The sequence below is a fragment of the Taudactylus pleione genome, unplaced genomic scaffold (genome assembly GCF_031769625.1).
Source record: "Taudactylus pleione unplaced genomic scaffold, aTauple2 ptg001494l, whole genome shotgun sequence".
Taxonomy (NCBI): Eukaryota; Metazoa; Chordata; class Amphibia; order Anura; family Myobatrachidae; genus Taudactylus; species Taudactylus pleione.
In genome coordinates this window covers 1,444,852-1,459,232 of record NW_028285892.1, presented here as the reverse complement: position 1 = coordinate 1,459,232, position 14,381 = coordinate 1,444,852, and the positions used below count along the sequence as shown (strand labels likewise).

Genomic DNA, 14,381 nt, shown 5'->3' with positions numbered 1-14,381 from the left:
GGATAGCGTCAGGGGCACCACAGTGTTTTCAGGTTGGGGTGGGCCAAGATATCATTTCATTTTGGTGCCCCTACATCGTTGAATGTCACCACCTCAAGGACAGGTGGAGTAACCCACCACTCCACCTACCTGGTGACATAGATCAGTAAGCCTGAGGGGTCTTTGCTGATTGGCATCTGTATGCGGATATCACTGCTCTCTCCCAGGGGTCTAATTATCATGATAAAAAATTTCGTGTGATATTTTAGTTTTGAGCTCGCCGCGAGTTCTTTGTTAAACTGAGGGCCGGATTCAATTAGAGGCGAAAAGCGCGGGTTTTCGCCTGTTTCAAAAGTGTCTCCGTATTCAATCCCATTCCGTTGTCATCTAGGCAAAAACTCCATAGACAAAAACAGACGAAAAAATGTCTCCACCAAAAGGCAGGAAAAATGAAGTGCAAAATCCATATTTTGGGGTACAAATGTTAGGACTTGATCCTGAACCCTTTGGACATTGGACACCCCCCTTCCCCAAATGACCAATAAGGCAAAAAATTAAATAAAATAAAAACTTAAAAGACCCTAAAAACATCATGTCATTTTTGGGGTGAAAAATAAAAAGAAGTGATGAAAAATGGGTAAAACAGTAGGGGGGCTGTAAGGTTGGGGGAGGTGTTTTTAAGATTGCAGAAGGCTGCAGCAGGTGTATGTTCAAGTTTTTTTAAAATCTACACTTTAGGCACACCAAAATATACAAATACCCATTTACATGTACCCCAAATTAACTACGGTAGTTATTTATCAGAGAAAAACACTGCTTTCTATCATTTGTCCACACTTTCGCTAATATGCCTATAACAACCTTTTTACTCAAAATAACTACACTAAATACTTCTATTAGGGCTATTAATACTCTTCTGTAATGATCCCCAGGCTCAGTTGGGCTTTTTATGGGGTACAGACTGATTTCCCCCCAAAAAACAGCACTTTCCGCTAGTTTTGCTTTGCACTACATTCGCCTATCCACGTTTTCAAAAACATCGCGTCAAAACAGGTGAATGAGGCGAAAACATCCCGCGTATCGCCGGCCACAGCTTTTCGCCTTTAATTGAATCCGGCCCTAAGTCCTATTCATCATGAATGACAAAAGTATCACTTCCGAAAATATGCTATTTCTGTGAAGGCCTTTTTTCGGAAAACGTGATACTTTTCCCCTTTGACTGCACTGTGTCCCCGCTCAGCACGGTCCTCTCTGAGGTGTCCCGGCCACCCCCCTCCCAAAGCTGCCTGGTTCTGTCCACCCACCGCTGTCGGGTCATATTTGCTACATCCACCCCCCCCCCCTTCTTGCTGCCCGGTGCTCTATGCTGGCTCCCGTCCACCCCCTGCTGCCAGATCATACCTGTGCTGTCCACCCCCCCCCCCCATGCCATCCCGGTGCCGGCTGCTCCATGCTCCACGCTGCCGGGTCCTGTCTCTGAGGTGCCGCTGGCTCCACTGTTCGGCTGCCACCTGGTGGGTCCTGTCTCTGATGCCCGCCGGCTCCGCTGTCCGGCTGCCTGCAGGAGTTGCGCTGGTGAGCAGTCACTGACAGGCAGCCGAAGTTCTCTGCTGCTTCTCCCCGGCTCCTCTCTTCTTCCAGCCCAAGGACCCAGCCAGCAGTTGAGCCCTGGACTGACCGGAGAAATCCAGCCCCCTCCCCTGTCCGCTCCGGCGCACCTCCCAGCTGACCCCGCTGATGGTGTCCTCCGAAACCCGCAGACCTGCAGCGGGAGTCTGTGACTCCCGCTGAGACACTGCAGCCAAGCAGCACCAGTCTCCTGCCGCCGCTGTGCCCTCTCCCGCCCCAGCTCACTGGAGGAGAGCTTGGGGAGCCAGGAGGCAGCATGAGGCAGCTAACACACAGCAGGGAGGGATCTTTTTCAGATCCCTCTGCTGTATCAGATGCTGTACGCCATCTCAGAGTGGCGTACAGTATCACTGTCAAGTTTAGAAAACAATTAATTTCATAATTTCCTCGTCCCCATACTAAAGTATTGGAAGTGTGGAAATTATCGGAGGACAATTGTAACATGGAGATATCTGTGATATCTTCTGCGTTACCTACTTTTGCAGAAATGAAGTGATGATGAATAGACCCCCCCAGTCTCCTCCCTCATAGACACAACACTGACGCAATGCTACCGAGCAGCCTCGGGAGCACATGCAGCCAAAAGCGCGTCCCTGGTCTGTACAGACAATTTATCCAACCAGCGTCGGGAGGGGAGGAGGACGGTTACCCGGGTGCTGCCAGGAGATGTAGTTTGGCGCAGGCTTATGAGCTTATCGCTATGGTGCACTGAGACTCGCTCCAGGACTACAGAGACCATCATGCAATGCGAGTTCGCCCTGAGAACAGCTCACAGGACCCTACTTGCATCTAATAGGATCGCGCTCAGTGTATGCGCCCTGCTATCCCCTGTACTACACACACTTCACTGCAAATATTCTGTAGGTATAAAACAAGAAATAAATTCAAGGAAAAAATATACAAATCAAATGCCGCAAACTTTGCTCCATCTGGCCGCCCTATGTACAGAGAGAAACACCCACATATAATGACTACAATGTCAGACTCCACCCAAATACAGAAATTGGGATCCCCAATCCCTCCAATCCAGCAATCCATGCAACAAGTATTATGCAGTAAGATTAACACAAAGGTGCAGTACACATTGCAGAATGTCACATATGGGAATTACTATCAGACACCACTACACACACTATGCTGGGCTGGTTACACGCAGAGGAGAAAAACCGGCTCAGGCTTCACCTTATAGTGACCACAAACCTACAACAAAAACATTCTTACAAAAAAATACAGATCTAAGTAGGATATAAATAGCTGAACATTTACTGTAAGTAGGAAATGTTTAGTCCTAATACTATAAGAAGTGCCAATAGTATGTATTATAAATTGGCAATTATAGTAAAAAATAAACAAATTTGCAAACTAATTTTCCCTAAACTTTATCCTCTAATAAGTCAGACATGTCACATACAGGTGTATATGTGTATCCAACATAGTAACTGCAAACATTACACAGGCCCAGCAGGCACTGCCTCACTCTGATGGATCCCTCCCATGAGGCTGCTCAGCATTCAGCAAATGTTACACAGGCCCAGCAGGCCCTGCCTCACTCTGATGGATCCCTCCCAGGAGGCTGCTCAGCATTCAGCAAATGTTACACAGGCCCAGCAGGCACTGCCTCGCTCTGATGAGTCCCTCCCATGAGGCTGCTCAGCATTCAGCAAATGTTACACAGGCCCAGCAGGCACTACCTCACTCTGATGAGTCCCTCCCATGAGGCTGCTCAGCATTCAGCAAATGTTACACAGGCCCAGCAGACACTGCCTCGCTCTGATGAGTCCCTCCCATGAGGATGCTCAGCATTCAGCAAATGTTACACAGGCCCAGCAGGCACTGCCTCACTCTGATGGATCCCTCCCAAGAGGCTGCTCAGCATTCAGCAAATGTTACAGAGGCCCTGCCTCGCTCTGATGAGTCCCTCCCAACAGGCTGCTCAGCATTCAGCAAATGTTACACAGGCCCAGCAGACACTGCCTCGCTCTGATGGATCCCTCCCATGAGGCTGCTCAGCATTCAGCAAATGTTACACAGGCCCAGCAGGCACTGCCTCACTCTGATGGATCCCTCCCATGAGGCTGCTCAGCATTCAGCAAATGTTACACAGGCCCAGCAGACACTGCCTCACTCTGATGAGTCCCTCCCATGAGGCTGCTCAGCATTCAGCAAATGTTACAAATGCCCAGCAGGCACTGCCTCGCTCTGATGAGTCCCTCCCATGAGGCTGCTCAGCACTCAGCAAATGTTCCACAGGCCCAGCAGGCACTGCCTTACTCTGATGAGTCCCTCCCATGAGGCTGCTCAGCTTTCAGCAAATGTTACACAGGCCCAGCAGGCACTGCCTCGCTCTGATGAGTCCCTCCCATGAGGCTGCTCAGCATTCAGCAAATGTTACACAGGCCCAGCAGGCACTGCCTCGCTCTGATGAGTCCCTCCCATGAGGCTGCTCAGCATTCAGCAAATGTTACACAGGCCCAGCAGGCACTGCCTCGCTCTGATGAGTCCCTCCCATGAGGCTGCTCAGCATTCAGCAAATGTTACACAGGCCCAGCAGGCACTACCTCGCTCTGATGGATCCCTCCCAGGAGGCTGCTCAGCATTCAGCAAATGTTACAGAGGCCCTGCCTCGCTCTGATGAGTCCCTCTCATGAGGCTGCTCAGCATTCAGCAAATGTTCCACAGGCCCAGCAGGCACTGCCTCGCTCTGATAAATCCCTCCCATGAGGCTGCTCAGCATTCAGCAAATGTTACACAGGCCCAGCAGGCACTGCCTCGCTCTGATGAGTCCCTCCCAACAGGCTGCTCAGCATTCAGCAAATGTTACACAAGCCCAGCAGGCACTGCCTTACTCTGATGGATCCCTCCCATGAGGCTGCTCAGCATTCAGCAAATGTTACACAGGCCCAGCAGACACTGCCTCACTCTGATGAGTCCCTCCCATGAGGCTGCTCAGCATTCAGCAAATGTTACACAGGCCCAGCAGACACTGCCTCACTCTGATGAGTCCCTCCCATGAGGCTGCTCAGCATTCAGCAAATGTTACAAATGCCCAGCAGGCACTGCCTCACTCTGATGGATCCCTCCCATGAGGCTGCTCAGCATTCAGCAAATGTTACACAGGCCCAGCAGGCACTGCCTCACTCTGATGAGTCCCTCCCATGAGGATGCTCAGCATTCAGCAAATGTTACACAGGCCCAGCAGGCACTGCCTCGCTCTGATGAGTCACTCCCATGAGGCTGCTCAGCATTCAGCAAATGTTCCACAGGCCCAGCAGGCACTGCCTCGCTCTGATGAGTCCCTCCCATGAGGCTGCTCAGCACTCAGCAAATGTTACACAGGCCCAGCAGGCACTGCCTCACTCTGATGAGTCCCTCCCATGAGGCTGCTCAGCATTCAGCAAATGTTACACAGGCCCAGCAGGCACTGCCTCGCTCTGATGAGTCCCTCCCATGAGGCTGCTCAGCATTCAGCAAATGTTACAAATGCCCAGCAGGCACTGCCTCGCTCTGATGAGTCACTCCCATGAGGCTGCTCAGCATTCAGCAAATGTTCCACAGGCCCAGCAGGCACTGCCTCGCTCTGATGAGTCCCTCCCATGAGGCTGCTCAGCACTCAGCAAATGTTACACAGGCCCAGCAGGCACTGCCTCACTCTGATGAGTCCCTCCCATGAGGCTGCTCAGCATTCAGCAAATGTTACACAGGCCCAGCAGGCACTGCCTCGCTCTGATGAGTCCCTCCCATGAGGCTGCTGAGGCTGCACTTATGCAGTGCACTCAATGTGCCACGATGCATTTACTGGCTCCTCTGTCAAATGTGTGTGTGTGTGTAGTGCCCCACCACACCCAAACTCGTTCCAGCACCTATGGATAGCATATGTAATACAATATAAATAATTAACAGTACAGTATAGGCTTTCGGAAGAGATCCTACGACAATGTGTCAAATATGTTTATCTTTATAAATGATATAAGTGGTCAGGAAACGGTTAAACAGCCCATGTTAAATATAATATACATAATATACTGTAACCAGTAGGAGGCAGAACTGAAATTTCATAGCACACATTCTCCCACCTCATGTTAGGATGCCTGTCTCTACTTGCTGGCAGCTGCTCTCTGCTCCTGTGTGCTGATTGAGTGCTCAGATCTATATACACACACATCAGACTTGGTAGGAGAAGCTGCTGCCATTGGTAAAATCATATTATATACTATTACTATTGTGCTCATGATTTGAGACCCTGGGAAAAGGAGGGTTTCTTGGCAACTGGAAACCCCTCCCTGCATTTGCTTATGATGTACTACTGTAAGTTTAATTTTCATTAGAAGCCAATTAGCCTACCAGTACAGTATTTGTTTGGCGTATGGGAGGTATCCGGAGTACCAGTGGGAAAACCACACAAACACGGGAGGCAGGGGGGGATAGGTCCCTGGTGGAAATCAAACCCAGGACCTCAGTGCTGTGAGGCGGCAGGCTAATTGCTGCGTCACTGTGCTGCCAAAGAAAACACTTTTGTTGTTAATTTGGGCAAATGATCTCACGTGATAATAACAGTGAATTTAATGGGACAGTGTTTTCTTAGGAGATTGATCTCATGAGCTTAATTCATGCAGCTAAAAAATAATCTCCTGCGCAGACCCAGCCCAATCTCTCTATCAGAGATCACTCCGCTGGGACATTTACATCCTACTCTAATCATCATAACATTTAATCCTGTCCAAGTCTATAAAGTAAAGACCCCCCCTACCCTCCTCCACCAGCTCTCACATTATCTCCCCCTTTCCTTCTCTTTCATGTGTAATATTCTACACAGAGATGTCTCCTTATCTCTCCTCTTGTTCCCGTTGCATCCACTACATCCTGCTTCTCACTCTCAGGGGCCTATTTACTAAGCAGTGTTAGGAGACAGAGTGAAAAGTGATACGGTACCAGCCAATCAGCTCCCAACTGTCATCTCACAGGCTGTGTTTGAAAAATGACAGTTAGGAGCTGATTGGCTGGCACCTTATCACTTTTCACTCTGTCTCCTAACACTGCTTAGTACCTAGACCCCATCAGTATTATACACAGGCAGCACTATCTGGGCTCTGTGTGTCACTGGTGACCAGCAGCTTCTCAGCCACTGTCATCACTTGGCCTCCAGGACACTCAGGTATCTGTGGTATCTTCTGATCTTCCTACCTGCAGTCATTCACAGAGTGCGCAATGGCCGAGGCGCGGTGCCAAATCTGTGGTGGTGCACTGCGCAAGGGGTTTGCAGAGCAAGGCGATGGCCCCTGCAGAGGAGCAGAAGGTAGCGCAGGCTGAGACAGGGCGTTGGGCGGAGAGACGGCGTTATTAGCACAATACAGAAAGGTCACCACACGTCTAATGTAGCAGACAGTGCAGACTGGGACTATAAATCTAAGAAATAATGGTGAGGATGGTGCATTTTTTAAGGCCGCTTCTTGCTGTGTGTGAGGCGCATGGTCGTACTCAATCGTGGATGGGGGCATCAGCCCAGGTGGTCTTTGGGTCTCGCCCTGAACTTTCATAAGACCCATTCTGAACCTTCATGTTGCACTTTGGTGCAGAAGTGAATTTCCAGGTGCACTCCGTGTAATGGAATAAGCCGCCTCATACACGCAGGAAAGGGACGACGCATGTGGTTACTGTCACTCCGTGTAATGGAATAAGGCGCCTCATACACGCAGGAAAGGGACGACGCATGTGGTTACTGTCACTCCGTGTAATGGAATAAGGCGCCTCATACACGCAGGAAAGGGACGACGCATGTGGTTACTGTCACTCCGTGTAATGGAATAAGGCCTCATACACACAGGAAAGGGACGACGCATGTGGTTACTGTCACTCCGTGTAACGGAATAAGACGCCTCATACACGCAGGAAAGGGACGACGCATGTGGTTACTGTCACTCCGTGTAACGGAATAAGGCGCCTCATACACGCAGGAAAGGGACGACGCATGTGGTTACTGTCACTCCGTGTAATGGAATAAGGCGCCTCATACACGCAGGAAAGGGACGACGCATGTGGTTACTGTCACTCCGTGTAATGGAATAAGGCGCCTCATACACGCAGGAAAGGGACGACGCATGTGGTTACTGTCACTCCGTGTAATGGAATAAGGCGCCTCATACACGCAGGAAAGGGACGACGCATGTGGTTACTGTCACTCCGTGTAATGGAATAAGGCGCCTCATACACGCAGGAAAGGGACGACGCATGTGGTTACTGTCACTTCGTGTAATGGAATAAGGCGCCTCATACACGCAGGAAAGGGACGACGCATGTAGTTACTGTCACTTCGTGTAATGGAATAAGGCGCCTCATACACGCAGGAAAGGGACGACGCATGTGGTTACTGTCACTCCGTGTAATGGAATAAGGCGCCTCATACACGCAGGAAAGGGACGACGCATGTGGTTACTGTCACTTCGTGTAATGGAATAAGGCGCCTCATACACGCAGGAAAGGGACGACGCACGTGGTTACTGTCACTCCGTGTAATGGAATAAGGCGCCTCATACACGCAGGAAAGGGACGACGCACGTGGTTACTGTCACTCCGTGGAATGGAATAAGGCGCCTCATACACGCAGGAATGGGACGACGCATGTGGTTACTGTCACTCCGTGTAATGGAATAAGGCGCCTCATACACGCAGGAAAGGGACGACGCATGTGGTTACTGTCACTCCGTGTAATGGAATAAGGCGCCTCATACACGCAGGAAAGGGACGCCGCATGTGGTTACTGTCACTCCGTGTAATGGAATAAGGCGCCTCATACACGCAGGAAAGGGACGACGCATGTGGTTACTGTCACTCCGTGTAATGGAATAAGGCGCCTCATACACGCAGGAAAGGGACGACGCATGTGGTTACTGTCACTCCGTGTAATGGAATAAGGCGCCTCATACACGCAGGAAAGGGACGACGCATGTGGTTACTGTCACTCCGTGGAATGGAATAAGGCGCCTCATACACGCAGGAAAGGGACGACGCACGTGGTTACTGTCACTCCGTGGAATGGAATAAGGCGCCTCATACACGCAGGAAAGGGACGCCGCATGTGGTTACTGTCACTTCGTGTAATGGAATAAGGCGCCTCATACACACAGGAAAGGGACGACGCATGTGGTTACTGTCACTCCGTGTAATGGAATAAGGCGCTTCATACACACAGGAAAGAATATCTGCTGGCTTATTATTAGACACAAACATTGGGCGGCAAGGTTTGCGTGGTTGTCAGCATTGCTGCCTCACAGCACTAAGGTCTTTGATTCCCACAAAGACCATATCTGTGTGGGGTTTGTATGTCCTCCCTGTGTTTGCGTGAGTTTCCTCTGGGCGTTCCATTTTCCTGCCCACTAATGCGCTGGTAGGGTAATTGGTTTCAGAAAAAAATTACCCTAAGTATATATGTGTCCGTACATGTGGCCCGGAATATAGAGTGTAAGCTCTATAATGGGTCAGGGACTTATACTAATGACCAGTTATTCTCTGTAAAGCGCTGCGTAATATGTGTGCGTTACATACAGAGCAGACAATAAATACATAATGAATCTCTATGAAAAGTTTCTGTATGTCAGCGAGTACTGTAGGTTATTGTTAGGTTTCTTTATCTACATTAATTAGTAAGTGTCATGCACCAATTGGTAGGATATAAACATACTCCAACTGTTCCGAATGTAATATACGTAGGTGTCCTATCTACGGGATACATTTCCCTAAGGACACATGTAATATAATAATATATAACTAATCTCTCCTGTTTAAAGAAAAAAAACAAAAGCACTTACATGTTTCTCATATGGTGGAGAAAGATAATGGAAACATGTTCAGAGAGTGACTATCCGACACTGTACAAGCTGTATCATGCTCTGTCAGACTGGGGGTACAACCCAAACTTTTACATATGATTTAAATGCTCTTCTAGGTGCCAAACTGTACTGTACAGTGCTAATATTAGCATACAGTATGGAGTCGGGGGGCACTGTATGATGACACAGATAACACACAAGTGATGTGCATTTTATTTTCCACTTAAATCAGTAATTCTCAACTCCAGTCCTCAAGTACCCCCAACAGGTCATGTTTTCTGGATTTCTTTAATCATGCACAGGTGAGTTCATCTATCCTGCTTGGTCAGTCATTATCTCACCTGCTCCCACAGACAGAAATCATGAAAACATGAGCCTTTAGGAGCTGCTGACAGGCAAAGGCAATGTGTCCCCTTAATACACCTTAATCATAAGGAAGCACCTGCCACAAGTGAGGAGAGGTTGTATCACAGAAATAGGCTTTGTACGTCCCCCTTGCAGCTCAGCATGTGACTATGACAGGTGTGTGTGATGTGATAACTGCACTTATATCATGGATAAAGTTTACATCGAAAGTAAAAAAAAAAAAAGCATCATATTTAATGGCAAGGAGAATATACTTTACATTTATCAATCTACATTCCATGACCTCTCTCACGCATAAAGTATGTGATGCAATCAGCAGATATGTCAATGCAAATCCCGTTATTTGAACAACGACAAGGCGGCCTTCCTAATCCTGTTACAGTAACGCACCTTATAAATCCAAAAATATCATCTCAGTACATACAACAGAAATGTGTCAGGGTTTGTAATGGACATGGAAATAACCTTTTTAAATGTATGTTTAAAATCTACTCACCTGTAACTGCTCCCAGAATCTCTTGTGCTGTAACGCTGTTAAAGTTCATAAAATATCAAATGTATTATTATTCCATATACTGTATGTTGCTTTTAATCTCCTGTATGGAGCATTGCTCTTCCCAAAATACCACTCCAAGTACCGGTGCTGTTTCTGTGATTACTACAAAATATTTGTTCTCCTCCCCGTCCCAACTTCTCAAAGTTTCTCAGTGCTGAAATTTGAGTTTAGCAGTCACCTTGTTTTGGGGGGAAAAAAAAAATGGGTTTATTTCTTATTTGACAAACCACACAATGCAACCTCCCCCTTTTCTTTTTTTTTGGTAAAGAAAAAAAAAATCTAAGTTGTATTGATGAGCCCTTAAAATGTGCAGCTCCAAATTTCATATGCTCAGTTACTGATGTGTGTTTCTTGCAGATATGTAGCATATTGTGGAGACACTGCCATCTTGTGGCCTTTCTGCAAAACTGCAAATAAATGAATTCTGTGAATTTTCCCTAAATGCTCAATTTGTTTCCTAAGGGCCCCTAAATCAACAAATGTTAATACCAGTGGCATATATCGCTTAGTATCACAGTGTTAGTTAAGAATATGCTACTGGTATTCAATATTACTTTCCTTGCCGGGAAAGTCCAGCGATATCCCCCTTATCGTTGGCATCCTCCTCTCTGCCAGCGCCGGCCTTCTGTGTCCTGTGCATGCGCGATGGTCAGTCACCACATATGTATGACAGTTTCATCCGGCGGGGACCCAGCAGTGCCTGGAAGGCTTCACTGAAATCGGAATGATTGTGCTGGGTCCCCATTGCTGGCAATGGGGACCGTATCGCTCTCACCATTTATAGATGGTATAAGCGATACAGGGGTCTATTTACTAAGCAGTGTTAGGACTAGAGACAGAGTGAAAAGTGATAAGGTGCCAGCCAATCAGCTCCCAACTGCCATCTCACAGGCTGTGTTTGAAAAATGACAGTTGGGAGCTGATTGGCTGGCACCTTATCACTTTTCACTCTGACTCCTAACACTGCTTAGTAAATAGACCCCACAGTGACAAACAGCGCTAATCTTAGATTACTGATGTTTGTTAACTATTGAAATGATGACACAACCCCTTTAGCGAGTGCTAAGGGGTTATGTATCGTTAATAAATGGGGCCCTTAATTACGGATACATTAGTCAAATACCCTATACCAGCGGTTCCCAGTGGTTTTACACTGGTGACCTCTCTCTTCCCATACACAAGCTACAATCCCCAGGTCTTCAGGACACAGAGCCTGATTCAGCAAGTATCGCTAATGCAATCACAATTGCAATCACATAGGCAAGTCTGCTGCGAGAGTACGCTAATGTTTGCAATTGCAAAGCACTCGCACGGACAACATGCAGATGTCTGTGATGTTATTGCATTAGATATGCCTAATGTTAGTACTGTAGACACTCCCTAACTTATATGTGAAAGCCTGAATCTTCAGTGACGGTCCCTAGGACCATGGGGAATGCTAGGCAGTGGGTGTAGTCTGGTGTTCAGTATGTGTATAGTTTGCAAATGGCTGAATAAAGAGCTTAGCAATTGAAACCCATGCATCAGTGTCCATATGAATGCATATACAAGCATGCAAACAAAACATGGTATCAGAAGAAGTGTAATGGACTCTGCTAGTGCTTAGAGTGTGAGATGATCCTGCAAAAGTCTGCAAAGCTGTGATACCCAGTGTGTGATACTCTGCCTTGTGCTCTTGTCACATCAAACTGTGAGTAGCAATGGATAAGCTGTCTCCTCCAACAGGCATGCAAATGTCTGGTAACTTGTCTGAAAACTGGAAAAGATTTAAACAAAGGTTTAATATTTACCTTACTGCATGTGGAGCAGATAATGAGGAAGATAAAACCAAGGCATCTATTTTCCTCCATGTGATAGGAGAGGCTGTGCTGGACAGTTTGCTGAAGGGCAGAATATGGTTTTAAACTCTATAATGCAAAAGTTTGAAGACTATTTTGTACTAAGAAAAAATGTGACATATGAAAGATCTAAGTTTTTCACTTGTGATCAGAAGAATGGAGATGGATTTGATCAGTATTATACAGAGCTGCAATTACTCAGCAAAACCTGTGAGTTTGGTGATTTAAAGGATTCACTGATTAGAGATCGTATTGTATATGGAATACCTGATAATGGACTCAGAGAGACATTGCTAAGAGAGCCAGATTTAACACTAGATAAGGCAGTGACTATGTAGATCTGCAGAACTGACAAAGCTTCAAGCTAAAACCCTACACAAGGTAACTGATGGTGCTGTACATGTTGTGAAGAGAACAGAGCCAAACAGAACACCATTCTCTAAAATGAAGCAGTATAAGTCACAAACTAACAGAAATGTGTAATAGAGGTGGCAATAATCACAATCCTAAAATGTGCCCAGCTTATGGTAAAACCTGCATGAAATGTGGTAGAATGAATCACTTTGCCAAATGCTGTAAAACCAAAAGTGAAGCAAACACAGTGCACACTGTTACACACTATTACACACAGTGCACACTGTTACACACTATTACACACAGTGCACACTGTTACACACTATTACACACAGTGCACACTGTTACACACTATTACACACAGTGCACACTGTTACACACTATTACACACAGTGCACACTGTTACACACAGTGCACACTGTTACACACTATTACACACAGTGCACACTGTTACACACTATTACACACAGTGCACACTGTTACACACTATTACACACAGTGCACACTGTTACACACTATTACACACAGTGCACACTGTTACACACTATTACACACAGTGCACACACTATTACACACAGTGCACACTGTTACACACTATTACACACAGTGCACACTGTTACACACTATTACACACAGTGCACACTGTTACACACTATTACACACAGTGCACACTGTTACACACTATTACACACAGTGCACACTGTTACACACAGTGCACACTGTTACACACTATTACACACAGTGCACACTGTTACACACTATTACACACAGTGCACACTGTTACACACTATTACACACAGTGCACACTGTTACACACTATTACACACAGTGCACACTGTTACACACTATTACACACAGTGCACACACTATTACACACAGTGCACACTGTTACACACTATTACACACAGTGCACACTGTTACACACTATTACACACAGTGCACACTGTTACACAAGCTGAGACTGAAGAGTTTTTTGTGGATACCATTGAACTGTGCAGAGCAGATAAGAAGGAATGGATTGTTCCTGACACAGTGAACGAGATTGTCATTCCCTTTAAACTTGATACAGGCGCACAGGTTAATCTAATATCTTTTCAAGACTATAAGACTTGTAGATTTAAACCTAAAATTCATCCAGCCAATGTAAAAGTTGCAGGCTATACTGGTGAGAAAATTCCTGTAAAAGGTACATGTCTAGTGACACTGACATACAGAGGACAAAAGTTTAAAACCTCTCTACTGATTGTGGATAGAGATGTGCAACCGATTTTAGGACTAAAGCTGCATACACACATAACGATTTTGTTACCAACGATTTTATGAACGATTTTCTGTCAGATTATCTGTCAGATTTTTTAAAGTGTAATGAACGATTTTTTTGAACTACAAACGATTTTTGCATATTCCCTTAATGAAAATCGTTCAGTTGACAAGTCTGACTGAACTACAAACGTGAACGCGCATGAACGATCATCATTCGACTCAGAAAGTGAACGATTTTTTCAACGATTATCGTTAAATGATATCGTTTAATGATAATCGTTCAAAAAATCGTTGTGTGTGTATGCATCTTAAGTTCCTGTGAGAAACTTAACTTGATAAAGAAAGTTTTATGGTGACATCACAAGTAGAAGATAAGTGCAAATTAGTGTTTACAGAATACAGTGACGTATTTGAAGGCTTAGGTTGTCTGCCTGGTGAGCATAAGATAAATATAAATATGCAAGTTCCTCCAGTGATACACCCCTGTAGAAAAGTGCCATTTGCACTGAGAGAAAACCTACAAAAAGAGTTAAACCGCATGGAAGCTTTGGGTGTGATAGAAAAAGTTGATGA

General features: G+C 46.3%; 1 protein-coding gene across 1 annotated transcript in view; it reads right to left on the bottom strand.

Moving 5' to 3' along the window:
* The window catches only part of LOC148442496 (scavenger receptor class A member 5-like), a gene marked incomplete at its 3' end in the record, with an annotated part of 223,590 nt that extends 212,954 nt beyond the window's left edge, over positions 1–10,636 (bottom strand). The window contains exon 1 of the mRNA XM_088463890.1: positions 10,294–10,636. The remainder of the gene's footprint in view (positions 1–10,293) is intronic.
* Between the last annotated feature and the right edge of the window lie 3,745 nt (positions 10,637–14,381).